Below are 14,996 nucleotides of genomic sequence, written 5' to 3'. Positions count from 1 at the left end.
CCCTACAGATCCCACCCTTCCCTGGTTCTGCCCTCACACTAGGTGACACTCACACTCTAGGCCTACCTAGCATGTCCCCTAAAATGCATTCCCAGGCTCTGGGTCTCCGTGCCACCCAGACTCTCCCTACCAGCTGGGACTGCTGCTTTCTCTGCCCGGAAGCAGCGTGAGGTGGGACGACAGTGAGCGGAGGGAATGCTGGGGCTCCCAGCTGCCGCAGGCCCGGCTCAGCTGCCAGCCAGCTCCTGGGCTTGCATTGTTTTGACTTGAGTCGGTGAAGCTGAAACATTGAGTCACAACGGCCCTAAACTTCATTACCAGTTCTTAACACAGATTACTAAGGGAAAAAGTTGCTTTTAATTGCTTTTCCCGATTAGCATTTCTGGAGAAGAAACCAGTGATTAATTACATCTTCCTTTCTCTCACTTGCCCGGTTCACAGGGGTCCCAACCCCAGGCGACCGGAAGCAGGCTCAGGGGCAGAAAAGACTCCTGCTCCTGAAGGACCAAGACACCAAACCAAGAAGAAAACCTGGGTGGTGAAGAACATGCCCAGAGCTGATTTACCTGAGTACAGGCAGCGAACGGTATGGGTGACCCAGGTGGGTGGCCACCCAAGGGTCCTGTTGAAGGGTGGGTGAAAGGATCCCCCGACTGATGGCCTCATGCCTCAGTGTGGCGTCCTCTGGGCTGAAAGAGTTTCACCTGGACCAGGTGGTCTATACCTGGGTAGATTCTAGAAAGTTGGGAGAAGACAGAATAGGAGTAGCCTGAATATCTGCAAGAGAATCCGACCCATTGACAGCCACCGGGGGTCCTCTCCAGTAAAACCTCCCCAAAGCCAGCAAGTCCTCTTTCTGGAGGTTCCAAGGTCACGGGGATGGAAGCAGGGCCAACATGCCTCTCCCCTCAGCCATAAGATGTTAATTCTCCCAAAGACATGGGCCGCTGTCCCCTTTGGGACAAACAAATCACCAAATGAGAAGAGGCCCCTGGGTGGCTTCAGGCAGGGCAGGTGCTGCTGGCCCCTCCCAACTCCTGTCCCTCTGGGTCTGTTCCCGGTGGAACCCAGGGGCTTCCCGACTCTGCTAAGGAGGCAGAAGGCACAAGGGAGAAACTGAGGAAGGAGGCCCAGGGTGGGAGGTAGGTGACATCAGGCAGAATTCTCACAGATTGGAAACCAGGAGGATCAGTAACTCTCCCCAAACCATCTCTCTGTCACATCTCCACCCACCCCAAAGGGGCTGCGACCTTGGAGCCCACTCATCCCCAACACGGCATCACCCGGGGGTGGCAGAGGACTTGCGCTCCCATTCCCCTTAGCTAGCACCTCCTCTCCTGATCCCGCCCCTCTGCACCCCCACCCCGGCTGTGTGCTCTGGAGTGCCAGCCCCACATCAGATCAAAGCCCCGGAGGGCGGAGTTAGAACTGTCCAGTCCAGTTACGAGTGAAGGCCCTGGATCTAGTGCAGGCCATGGAGGCAGCAAGCAGAAGAGCCTCCACGCATGCACAGACACACGCCTGCCCACCCAGACACACCCTCCTCCAGGGCTCAGCCCAGTGTTTTGATGCCAGCAGACACACCCAGGAAGACTGGCTGACACCCCCCTGGAGCCAGGCGGAGGCACCAGCTGCGCGTTTAGGACGTCCCTGTCACCCCCTGCAAGACGTCAGTAGCCTGCTCCCTCCTGTCACTCCCCCTGGAGGTCAGGCCTCCAGAGCTTTCCTGGAGGGCTGACCTGGCCCATATGGCTGGGAATATGTTGCCAGCATGGACAAGTACTCACTGGGGCCCCTGCAGCTGGCTGTGACAGCTTCATGCTCACTGTAGCCAGGCCTCTGGCTTGCTGTCTGGGCTATGCAGTGCCTGCCCAGAGGGGCTGGGGATCACTTTGCTGTTATAGCATCGCTCCTGGGATTGCCTGCCCCATCTTGGCCCAAGCAAACGATACCAGGACCCCGGAGAGTGGAGCCTCCTATCAGAGACCCTGGAAAAAGGGACAGTGGCCCAGCTCACTGTTGATGACGTACCTATGGCAACTCATACTGTGACTGTGCAAAGATTTTCCACGTGGCAAGACTGCTAGGATCCCTGCCCATAAGCTTAGGCTGGAGGCTAAGTTGGCCTCGTGGAAATGGGGGGCTCTTGCTCGGGGTCCAGGAGCAAGGAGAAGATACACAGCTCAGCCCTTGAGAACACAGATCACATCTAAAGCCACAATGAGAGGAACTATATGAGTCCCAGGCCCAACCTCAGACCCCGCACAGAACCCATGGAGCAAAGGCACAAAACGGGCTTTGGTGCAGGATTGCAGGGCCACAAGGAGTGAGCTTGGAGATCCCTGCTGAAAACGGCATTGGATACAAGCAGGCCTCTGGTCTTCCCTCCACGTGGTGCTGACCGAGAGATGCCTAACCCGCTCAAAAAAGCTTTCTTAGCAACCAGGATGGTGCTTCTCCCTGTAATCCACGAAACATTAGCCTCCAAAAGCCATGGGTCCTTCTTGGCACTGTCAGTCCGGAGAGGAGAAAACACATTTCCCCACGTCAGCGGGCCTGGAATGCTGGCCTCCTCCTGGGGTCTTTTCAGTCCATCAGCAAGTCCTGGTAACTCTCCCTCTGGACACATGGACTCTGCCCCTTCTCTCATTTCCACCTTCTTGTCTCAGCCACAGTTCCTCACTCCAGTGGCCACAGCAGCCTCCCCTCTGGCCTCCTGTTTCTCCCCTTGCCAACCTCAAGTTCAGCCATCTTTTTAAAACAACGATCATATCACTTTACCTCCCTCTTTAAAAACCTTCCAGCGGCTTTCTGTCACCCAAAGAGTAAAATCCCACATTTCCCTGGTGCACCTAAGCCCCATGTAACCCGCCCCCTGCCCTGTCCACCACCCAGGCACTGGGGCCTTCTTTCTGCTCAGCCCACCTCAGGACCTCTAGGCTAGTTGCTCTCTCTTGGTGAAATACTCTTTCACCTGCCCTTCAGGTGGCTGTCTACTTCCTATCCTTCAATTTCAGCTGTCACCTGCCTGGTCACCTCTCCCCACCTCATCCCATGTCCACTCTGCGCTAATGGTTTCCTTGTTCTTTTGTGGGTTTGTTTATTGCCTACTTGCTCAACTGGAACTCCATGAAAGCCAGGCTGTCTTGTCCACCCTGTCTCCAGTAACTGGCAGACCCCAGGCCCCCCGTACGGAAGAATAAATATAACCTGATCTTCTGTGGTGTGGCCAGAGTGGGGAGAATCTGAACTGGGCAGGATTAGGCCTGCAGACGAGGCCCAAGCACGGACTCACCCCCTTGAGCACACTCCAGTGTCGTGAGGCAGGACACCCCTGAGACCTCGGGTCACCCCTGCCCTAGAGGACCCAATACCTGGAAAGGGTTGGGTGAGTGAGGAGGAGCTTGGTTATGACAGTCCCTTTCGGAGCCCTTGGAGTCCCCAGGCTTCATTATGAAGCCCAAGCCTGCTGACGGCAGGATGCAGGGGTTCCACAGGACTCATGGAACCCATACCTGATGCGGGTACATATCCCAGCTGGCATGGCCCCTGGGAGTCAGCAATGAGTGGAAACTTTGGGAAGGAAAAAACGAATGGGCATGTTTTGCTGAGGGAACAAAGAAAGCAAAAGGCCTGTCACTGAGAACAGCACAGGCAAATGTGCCCCCTCGACGGGGTCACCACAGACACTTCGGCAACCTGCTCACACTCAGGGCACAAGCGGGGAGCCCATTTAGAGGCTTGACGGCACAGGCCTGCTATGCTCATTGAGGAAGCAGAATCAGGCAAGAAGAGCCCAGGAAGGTAGAGACATGCAGGTACTGGTGCTAAAATCCAGCAAGATGACCACCAGGAGTCTCCACAGCCCCCCGGCTCCCACCATCAGGGACAATAGCAGCACCACCTAAGTGTGGGCAGACCAATTCCTTGGAGCACAGTTGCAAGCTGGACGCCAGGGCAAAGAGTCTCAGCCACATGGCTGCTCCGCCAGGCGACTAAAGGCCACATTTCCATCTGATTTGCAAGTTCCTGAGCTGTGTCTAAGGCTTCTGTTAGCCCCCAGGGTAGCAGGGCCTGAAACGAAGCTGTCCTGCTGCTCTGGGAATCTCTCCAACCACAATGGGCACCAAAGCACCATGTCCCCAAGTGCTTCCTCCCTGGAAGGTCAAAGTCCAGAGGTGCAGAGCCTGGCTGCGGAGGGAGGGGCAGGACACACCTGCCTGTAGCACCCGTGGGTAGGGAATGTGCAGGAGGGTGACCGGGGACAGCTGACTCCCGTCTGGCACACACCAGAGGAGTGGCCCCCAGCCTTGCCCTCCCAGCCATGCTCTAGGCCCTGAGCCCCTGCCCCAGCCCTAAGACCTTGCCCGTCAACTTGACCAATACCCAACCCTTCTAGGCTGGTTCCCTCAGGATCTTAAGAGAACACTGAATGATGCTAAATACGTGATAAGTCACCTGCCGTGTGTCACCCCCCCCCCCGCCCCCAAAACCACGTCTGATACCTGCAGGTAAATATCTGACCGTGTCAGCCCCTGGGACTACCTATCCCTCGCATACATGACCTTCCTTAGGCAAGAGGTGATTCCTGAGCCTGCATCAAGTGACACCTGGGGCTTCTCGTCTGAGGCAGGTCCTTCCCCGGGCTGGAGGCCCATCTGAGAGCCCGGAGCTCACGTGAGCTCACAGCGGAGCAGTAGCCTCTGGGCAGGCAGACAGGCTGGACCTACCGTTCTCCGAGATGACGTTGAGAAAGGACCTGAAGCTTAACTCCAGGAGTGGTGTCTGCTAGAGCCCAGGCCTCACCTGGAATGCCCGCACACTGCTGGCACCACTCAGTGTCATACAGTGGCAATGATGGCGGGATTCTTAAAGGTCAGTCCTTCCGAGCTATTTTATGGGTGGGGAGCCAGGATCCAGAGGGGAGAAAGCAGTGAGTGGACAGCCAAGCCAGGGCCAGTATGCAGGTGTCCTAGGCGCTTTTCTCAGTCCTTCATTTCTCACTTTCACCTAGGGTGTGCGAGCTACCACCATCTCGGTCAGAGCCCACTGAGAAAGGCCTAGGCAGTCCCTTCTTGAGTCCCCCAAACTGGCCAACCATAGCCCCTGCCCATATTTCCCAGTGACGTCTTGGGAATCGGGAGCAGCTACCTTTGCATCCCAAGGGTCTGGGGTCCGAAGTCCATTCCACGGCACACGGCTGAAGCTGCAGGACCCCTTCTATCGGAGGGGACAGCCGGGGCAGCTGGAAAGGCGGGTGGGCGGGAGAGGGCTGCCTTCAGTCAGCAAGGTCTGTTTGCCTACCAAAATAAGAAAGCAAATGGATTATTAGGCTGCAGTTGAGACCCACAAAGTTACCCCAGAGAGAAGGGCAACGGAGAGGATGGTTCTGACACCTCGTGCGGTAACCCGCCAGCCAGCAAGGTGAGACTCTCAGACCTGCCTGCCAATCAGCAGATGGCACTGCTGCAGTGAGAGCCATGCCTGACCCTACGACCAACGCACCCTTTGCACAAGTATCAGCCAATTGCTACACCAAAAAAATAAATAAATAAATTAAAATCAAACAGGTAGAAACAATAATAGACCAGACAGGTGTGTCACCCCAGGTAATAGCAAAGTGATCACATCCAAGGCCTGGCACCAGGGGTGAAAGGTCAGCCTGACAGTGGATATCTGGCCAACTCTGGAAACCAGGTCAGACCCAGACCCTCTGGCTTCCCAATCTTCCGCTCCCTCCACTTTCCCTCGGCCGGCTCCCAGCTGCTCCCATGACCCCCCAGTGGCCTGATGGGAGTCTCTAAAAATGGAATCAACAGGTGTCTCTGCAGCTACCCGGGATGGAGAGTTTGGTCTCCTCTTTTCCTTTCCCCTCTGCCCTGGTACTGTGCCATTTCACCTCATAGAGAAGAAAAGTGGGCGTGCAAACCCCCTCAGAAAGGGGGATGTTGAGATTCATTTGTTATAGGTGCTGGGCCAAAAAAATGTGGCCAGAAAAAGTTGGTGCCCTGCTACCGGCAACCTTTGTATCAATTTAAGCAAATATTGTGGTGTTTCCATGGTGATTCCTGTTTTGAATATCCACTACCCTCACTTTTTAAAGGGCTTTTCCTGTTTGCGTTTCAACTTCAAACCTGTAAATATTTTCAGCCTTTTTAGAAAAATTAGCTCATGTGTGCAAATACACAGACACTACCGACCTCGGCGCACAACCTCTCAGGCCTGGTGGTCCAGCCTCCTGGATGTGAGAGTGGGGTGCAGGAGCCCAGGGGGTCTCCGTCCACTCTCACACCCACCCTGCCTATGGGGCCGGCATCAGGGAGGGAGGCGGCTGACATTCCGGTCCTTTCCTCCCCCCTCGGCCCAGGGATTGCAGCATCCACAGCGCCTGTGTGTTCCTGAAGCGTGTGAGTGGGCTTGGCCCTGACTCCATAGTGTGGCATGGTGTGGGCAGCTGCCCGGCAGGTTCTCCAACTTGGCCCAGCCCTTGGATCCCCCAGGGCCTCCCCCGAGTACACGAACCCCTCCTCTTCTGCCTCCCAAGGTTGGGCCATAAGTGGAAGGGGGAGTTGGAGCTTGGAAAGCAGGAGCTTTCAGCATCAGCTCTACCCCTCCTCTGCTCTTGGGCAATGCCACCGAGACCAGCCCCCTGGGGGAAGCCATCAGGAGGGCCAGTGACTGTGGTCTGGGGCTGGGATCAGCCCGGCTCCCACCCCACCCTTCAGCGGCACACAGGGTTAACAGCGGGTTTCCTGGTTTCCATGGATTCCCGCCAGGCCCCTAATGTGAGTTTCGTGTGATTTGGGGGAAGTGGATTTCCTTTGTTTTCCAGTTTGGGAATATTTTTTCTTTAAAAAAGAGGAAAAAACACTTTAATGGGAACTTCAGGGCCACTGGGAGACTCGCTCCTCTGGGCTCTGACACTCCCCTGCTTGTTGGTCTAGATTCCGAAAAGCCCTGGGCGGCCCACCCACCAACCCAATACCTCTGAGCTAGAGGAAGGGGCGTCCCAGACCAACTACAGCTCCCCACCCCCAGAACACTCTTCCGCTGGGGGGCTCTACTCCAATGCCTTCGGAATGACCCCTGCCCCACCCGAGAGCCAGCATCTTACCCAGGCGGCGGACACTGCCCCGTGCAGGCGAACACACTTCCCCAGAGAAAGGGTCAAGAGAAACACTCCCACCTCCCTGACCCTTGGCAAGGAGCCTGAGAGACCAGAGTCTGGCCACACATGAACGGTGAACGTGAACGATACCAAGGTCTTATGTCATGGCTCAGAAGGGGGTTCTAGCTATGGGCGAAGGGGGTTCCAGGCCCCGGCGAGGCCCTTGTCTGGCCTCCTCCGGCTGAGGGAGAGGCATGCCCAGGGCAACAAGAGCAACTAAATAAAGGGAGTGGCCAGGCCGCCTCCTCCGTCTTCCCCATTCCTGCCATCCTCCAGCCTGCCAGGGTGCGGCCTCACTCAGGGACTGTCCCCAACCAAGTGGCCTGACCCATTTACCAAAGCAGGGCACAGGCCCCGGGGCCTGCCATGGACGGAGCCCTCCCACGGCACAGGCCCCGGGGCATGGCAACAGCAGGAATCCCGGTCAGGAGGTGCGGAGCCCAGAGGACCGAGCTCTCTGGCCGGCAGCTCCGGGTGCAGTTACAGAAATAACACGGGGAGCGAGCAGCGGGGGGCGGGGGGGCAATAAGAGGTGTGAAAGGTGTTCACAGAGCTCCAGAAATGTCCCACCCTCTTCTTCCAGTCACTTCAAGGTAACCTTCCAGAATCTACCCTGAGCAGGCCCATCTGCCCCTCCGCTCCGCTCCTCATGCATCCTGCACTGTGGCACCTAAGTCCACGCTAGACCGAAGTCACTTGCTCACGAGTCTGTCTCCACCACTGGGTCTTTAACTCCTCAAGGGCAGGGACCAGGTCCTAATTATCTGTGTGTCCCTAGCATTTAGCACACCAGCTGGCCCACAGCGAGCAGCGTGAGCATCTGTGGAACTGAACTGGTCCCTGATTTCATGTCAGAATCAGATGGGCCGGAGCAGCAGCTCCATCCCTCTCCAGCAGAACACTTCGCTGGCGACTTTCACGCTCCATTCCCCTAAGCCCCGACCTGCATCTTGGTCTCTCCCCCTCCTTCATTAGCACCAGGAGTTAACGGCTTTCAGGTTCAAGGGGACTAGCTTGGTTACCTGATCTCCCTCCAACTGATTCTAATAAGAACTGATCGGGCACCTACTATGTGCCAGGGAGCACGCTGGGAGCAGAGGGCACAGTTGGATGAGTGGTTTTCACCCTCGGCCGGTAGGCCTGTGTGAAAACTAAGTATGTTAACTAACTGGATGCCTTCTGCTTGCCAAGCACCACTCCAAGTGATCACACCGAATCTTTACAGCAGGAAGTGGAAAGGATTCTGGTCCCCGTGGACAGATTAGGAAGGGCAGGCGCGGAGATACAAAGTCACTCGCCAAAGGTCACAGCTCGCAAGTGTTGCAGCCAGGCCTGGACTCGGGGCTGACGGGCTCCAAGGCCCAACTCACTTAAAAGTTCCTCTTGGTCCCTACCCAGGACCTCGGCACCCACCCACACCTAATTCTGTTTCCCTTCCTGAATCTCAGTTCCACCCTCCAAACAAGTCTCCATCGAATCCCGGAGCCACCAGAAAGCAGCAGAGATCACAACCAGAGGGAAGGCAAAGGCTGTGCTCAGGCCCCAGGTGCGAGAAGGTGGCAGTGGCGCACCTGGAGAGTAAAAGAGCCCCCAAACCTACGTGGTAGATGGGGTCCCAGCTGTGGGCATGGCCTCCTAGAGAGGGAAGGGGCTGAGCGGCCCATCGCTACCTGTTCATCTGACACAATGGGGACAATACGGCCATCCAGGAGAAGGCCACTCTAAGAGAGGAGGTTCAGTGGGGATGGGACAACTTCCATTTCTTCTCTGCAGACAAAGGGCAAGCTAATGGGCTTTATCCTGGGGTGGGGGATGCAGGGACAGATTTCTCCTGCCTGCCCCCACATCAGGACCTCCTACGGCAATGAACATCTGCCTTGGAGACACGGCTTGAGAATAGGGCTGCAGGAACCTGATTTTCACCTGGGAGAATGTATGGGGGGGCACCCATCAGCCCCCCCAAAGGAGAGAAGACACTGGGAGGTAGTGGGAAAATATCTACGTTAAGAGAAAAAGGGGCGGAAGAGCAGGCCGGGGGTGGGGAGAGGACAGAGCCCTAATGAGCAGATTTCATAAACCACCCGGAGTGAAAACAAAAACACAGACGTGCACATTGCCCAACTCCAGGCTGTATGGAAAAGAAAAAAAAAAAAAAACAATAAAAAAATCCACATCTTAATACAAAAATCCGACATGATGTGTTGTGGCACGAAAGTGTTTTTCACTGCATTTTTCATCCGTGATCTCACACAGCCTCCGACGGGTACGCCCAGCGCAGCAGGTATTTGATGGTAGGTACAGAGCAAACACATACACAATTAACCAAAACAAGGGCAGTGAATATGCATATGGGTCCAGGCTGGCATCTCCTGGCTTCAGGTGGCCTCTGGAGATGGCCAGGCTGGCTCCTCGAGTGGGCCCCTCTACATTTCTGAAAGAGAAATAAACGGGGCACGAACACATCTCAAATGGAAGGAAGCGAGTGGAGTTCTGACTCTCAGAAGTCCGGGCCAGCTGGTTATAGGGCCTTTCTGTGCATAAGGTGCTGTCCTGCTGCTGGCCGGGGACAGAGAGGGGACCCACAATCCAGAGGCCCTCCTGCGAGTCACTCCACAGTTACTATCTGTCTCCCTTTTGTTCCACCCCTCCCCCTTTTTAATTGTTGGATGAGTTTACAGAGCTGTGTGCCAAAAACAATCAACTCCAGGGAACAGAGTTATACAAAAAAGGGTGTGTCGCCAGAGGGAGACGGATATCCATGGAAACCACCACCTTTTCTCAGAAGCCCAGGTGAAGCCAGGGTGAGGGGATGGCGTGGGGGCGGGGAGATATCCTCCACCCAGAACAGGGCCCAGAAAATGCTGGGGTCACTGAACCTGAGGAAGCCACATTATAGTGTGGGGGTGAAAAGTGGGGTCAGTCGGAGACCCACGCGACGCAGGGCTGTTGGCAGGCACGTGAAACACACGCAGGTGCACATACACACACGCCACCCCACCAGATCACTGGGACAGCATAGCCTCGCGGGTTAGAGTATGAGCTCTGGAGCCAGACCGTCGGGTACGAATCCTGGCTCTGCCATTTACAAGCTGTGTGGCCCTGAGCAAATTACTTTAACCTCCCTGTGCCTCAGTTTCCCCATCTGTAAAATGGAGATAATACTAAATCAAAAGGCTAAATGAAGAGAAGGGGGGAAAGCTTCTCAGACTCGGCCACAGTAGAAGAGGAATGATGTTTATTAAGTACTAAGGATTTTAATACATTAATACATATAATCGTCACAAGAATCCAATGAGGTAGGTTATTATCTCACCTGGACCATTGAGGAACTAAGACTCAGAGAGGAATGTGACCCACCCAAGGTCATACCCTGTGAAGTGATCTGAACCCAGGCTTATCTGACACTATGTACTATACTGCTTGTCAAAGAGAGGCAGAGGGAAGGGGCGGGGAGAAAGCAAGGGACGGGTGGGCTTTCGGAATCAGATGCATAGCAGTGGGACCCAGACACATTTTTCCCAGGCTTACAAAGGAAAACGGAAATCCTCCGAGCCAGTGACAACGGATGGAAGGAACGAGAAGCTGGAAAAGCTGAGGTGGCCAACAGGCCCAGGTGGCCACAATCCTCAGAGGTTCCTGTCCCAGTCCTGACCCCAGGAGACCAACGATGCCCTCTGACCCTTCCCTCTGCCCAGGGAGCACCTCCAGAACCAGGCGGTCTCTGGAGAGAAAATAGCTGAGCTTGGGGCCCACCTCCCAGCCACAGAGGCCTAAAGCCTGGGAAAGGTCCTGCTTCTGGGTCAGAACCCTGTGAATAACCCAGCTGTCTGCCTCCCTAGCCCCTACGCAGCTCCCTGGAGCGGATGGGGTGAGGGGAGCAAAGAGGAGCTGTGGCCTCCCCTATTGTGAGGCCAGGCGCAGCGAGGCCCAGGGAGGCCTGGGAAGCAGAGAGCTGTAGTGAGAGGCTGCTGCCCTGAGCGATCTTGTCTTCACCCTGCTCGGAGACGGAGGCCACTCAGGCTTGGTGGCTCAGCCCTTTCTGCCATCGACCACCCCAACTCATTCAGATATTTCCTCTCTCACTTGCTTTTTAAAAAAATTTTAATGTTCTCTATAATTCATCTATCCCAGAAGATAATCGATAGAGCCCGTAATGAAAATCTGAGCCATATTTTACGATCCGCTGTGAGCAGAAAGGGCCACATCAGCAGGTCCAGTTTCGGCTCTCCCTATCTGTCTTGCCCACTGCCCCGGGGATTACTTCCCCAGCCGGCCCTGCCCACAGCCCCCCGCCCAGAGCTCTGCCCTCACTGCGCAAGGAGGGTGTGGGCGGCCCAGCTGGAGAAGAGGAGAGGCTCGGGCCACCACCCTGGCATCACTCCAGCACCCCGACGCTCACTCTACCAACCTGGCACAGGATGGTCACCCGCCATAGCAAGGTCTTCCTGGAGCTACCCCCAGACTTGGGACCCCAGTACCCCCATCCTGGAATCTCACAACCGTCTTCAGTCAGAACCCTTCTGGAAGCCTGAAGACCCCACTGGAATCTGGAGGCCTGCACAGCCCTTGGGAGCCAGGCCAGCCCCCTGCCATGACATGCACTCCCCACCATGCAAGGCAACCTGGGGGCTCCCTAGGGAGCCTCGGTGGAGGGTGGGTCACTATTGCTCATTTTTGCTACCTGAAGCCTGTCCCTCTTCTTCCTGGTCTCTGCCCTGTGAGGTGAAGGGTGTGGATGAACCAGCCAGAAGGGGTGCACCGGGGGCGCTCCTGTTCTGCTAGGTCCAACAGGGGGAAGGCAGAGCCCCGCCCCCTCGCTGCCTGGCACCAATCAGAGTGCATCACAGCGCCAGTGCCTGGGAAGCGTAACCCCAGCGGGCCAATCAGAGCCCAGAGGATGCTCCAACAACCCAGCAACAAAGACTCGGACCAGTAAGAAGTGTGATTCAGCCACACCCTGGACTACTATGCAGCCATGAAGAGACATTTACGGAAAGCAAGAAACTGATGGGAAAAAGCTCAGAAGACTCCTGTAAAACATTCATTGCTGTCCAGTGTGGCAGCTGCTGGTCACATGTGGCTATTGAGCACTTGAAATGTGGCGGGTGTAATTGTGAAGCTGAATTTTTAATTTAATTTCATCTTAGTTCATTTAGGTGTAAATAGCCACATGTGACAACAGGCAACTGCACTGGATGGCACAGGCTTAGATAGAAAATTTCATTGAAATTAAAAAATTCTTAATAAAAGTCTTAAAGCCGATTATCTCAAGGCAGTGGAATAATCACTATGAACGACAACAACAGAAATAGCTGATGTTTAAGTGTGCTGTGTGCCAGGCTCAGCGCTCGGTATTTCGTACGGGTCATCACATGGAATCCTCACCACCCTCCAAGATCGTCATCCCCACTTTATAGATGAGGGAACTGAGATTCAGCAACAATAAGTAACTCACCCAAAGTCACACCCCTGGGCGGGAAAGCTGGGGCGTGAACCCAGGTCTCTCTGTTCCCCCTAACCCATACTTCTAACAACTATACTAGAAATTTCAAAATTATTTTCTTCACACGTATTTGTATTTTCCAATACAAAAGCATAAGTTATAATCTGGGAAGAAACGGTTTTTTTAAAGACCCCAAAAAGACGCAAATCTTTTTTCCCCAGGATAGGAGTGTATGGAGAGGGTACAGGAGCCCCTGGCCAACGAGGCCTTCAGCTTTTAGATGGAAAAGGAGAAGGCAGTGAGGTCACAGGTCCCCCCGTCCCTCATGCTCCCCCTGCCCAAATGCCCAGCAGTCAGGAGGCCCCAAGGCCCCCGGAGGATGCCCGGCCTAGGATTTTCCAGCAGCCAGGCTGCCAGTGGGATCCAGTTTCCTCCCCGCCCCACCCTGGAGTCAGTTCCTGACAGGTTTCTCAGCAGTTTTGCAATCATCCAGGTCTACATCTTTAAAAAGGCAGCAGGCCACGGGGCTGTCTGCAAAAGACAACGCACACCATTCTTACCGTGGACCACCCTTTCTCACTACCTTCTAGTAGGGCCAGGAACTCCGGGCCAGCTGCCCAAGCCTGGGACACGCTGTCTGCCTTCTGTGGGCACGGAGAAGCTGGTTTTTCCCAGGAGAGACAGTCACTGTCCCTGTTCACCACCCCCGCCCACCCCTTGGGATTGCATCTAGGTTCAGAGCAAGGGAGAGGGGAGAATCCTCCTAAAGGTTCGTGATGAGAGAAGATGCCCGGCGAGTACTGAGCCCACCTAGCAATGGAATCAGAGAAGATTCCAAGCTGGTTTTGCTTTTTATTCTTAGGACCAACTGGGATTTCAGGGACAGGGAGCGATGACCCCGCTTGGTCTGATTTCCATTTCAGCTTTTTTCCCCCAGAGGTGCACAGACTGTTCTGGTTTTGGGGTGGACAGGAGAAATGTCCTTACTTAAAAGATTTTTTTATTATTACTACTATGGATTTTCGATTCCCTGCTGTCTGCCGTTCTCCGCCATTTCCAATCTCCCTTAAGTTCCCCTTGGATTTATATATTTATTTTTGGGGTTGGTTTCAGGTGCTTCTAGTTTATCAAACAATCAGCCTTGTGAGGTACGCTGGGTGTTTCCAGAAATTACATCACAAAAAATCATGCAATTAAAGTGTAAGGGAAAAAAAAACATAGCTGTTGCTTAATTTTGTATTTTAATTAGCGACTTATTGTAAACGTAGACGTTTAAAATGGAGGCGCCTAAGCAAAGCCAGTAAACAAGTTTTTCTAATGAATTAATTTCAACTCTTCCCTCCTCCACCTCTCCTCCTCGCCAGCCCAACTGTCATCTTCCAGATATTCGTTGCCCTCTTTTCCCCGCTCACCTCTTAATCCGTGTCCAACACATATTTGAAAAAGAATACCCCAAGTAAAACTGGGACCCCTGGCCCCAGGACTCCCACGGGAGCCCAGGCTCGCGTGGCTACAGAGGCCTCGGCGGTCAGGGTCCCGGCGGAGGGCGCGGCATGAAGTTTGCGGCTGCACCTTTCGCTGTGTCCCCAGCCCTGCGTCACCCCTTTCAGTCCCCTCTCTGCTGAGTCCCAGAGATGCCTCTGCTCCTCTGAGCTCGGGAAGGGAGACAGGAAAGCCCAGGGCAGCGGTGACTGCCACGGCAACGGCGAGAGGGTGGAGACGTGGGACACCTGAAGCCCGAGTTGGATGGAGGTTTGGAGACCTGGAGAGAGGGAAGCTCTGGGTTGTGAAACCCAAGAGCCCTCTGGATGCCTGGAGGAAGGAGGGGAATGGGCACCGAAGAAAGGGAGCAGAGGGAGCCTGCAGCCGGGGAAAGAGAAGCCGACATTAGAAGGGTCTGTCCAGGTCACACAGCAGCTCGGAGAAAGGACACATCCAAGTCCCAGGCACCCCCAGAGGGGTAGGTCCAGGCCCGCAAGGTTGGCCAAGCTGCCGCCACTGGGGTAGAGTTCTGCTCCTCCCTCATGGAAAGTTCCCGGCGGGGGGACCGGGGAAGTAAGCTCACTCGCCTCTCTCAGCCTAGTGTCCGGGAGAAGGATGAGGACAGGGGCAGAGCTCCCTGCTCGAGGCTCAGTCCTGCCGCCCCAGGAAGGGTAGGCAAGGGCCAGAGTCCCACAGAAGGGAAAGCCCCCAGGCTAGGCCTCTTCCCCGCATCAGGAGTGGATCCCACTGGGAGCCTCAATGTCCCTGCTCACTGGGGAGCATCCGAGCCCTCCTGTCACCCCAGAGCCCGGGCTATCTTAAAGAGGGCAGGTGGTCACCCAGAGCACCAGGCAGGAGCACGCCTCCCCCTTGCACTGTCATCTCCAACACCAATGCCAAGAC

General features: G+C 55.2%; 1 protein-coding gene across 2 annotated transcripts in view; it reads right to left on the bottom strand.

Annotated features, from left to right (window-relative positions):
• Window positions 1-14,996, bottom strand: part of CASZ1 (castor zinc finger 1) — a gene marked incomplete at its 3' end in the record, with an annotated part of 143,596 nt that overhangs the window by 106,717 nt on the left and 21,883 nt on the right. For both annotated transcript variants that reach the window (XM_081146104.1, XM_081146106.1), the window contains exon 2: window positions 5,152-5,300. The remainder of the gene's footprint in view (window positions 1-5,151; window positions 5,301-14,996) is intronic.

This window comes from Miniopterus schreibersii (genome assembly GCF_964146895.1).
Source record: "Miniopterus schreibersii genome assembly, chromosome: 8".
In the NCBI taxonomy this organism is placed as follows: domain Eukaryota; kingdom Metazoa; phylum Chordata; class Mammalia; order Chiroptera; family Miniopteridae; genus Miniopterus; species Miniopterus schreibersii.
The sequence above is the reverse complement of the archived record's forward strand: the minus strand, read 5'-3'. Positions and strand labels throughout refer to the sequence as shown.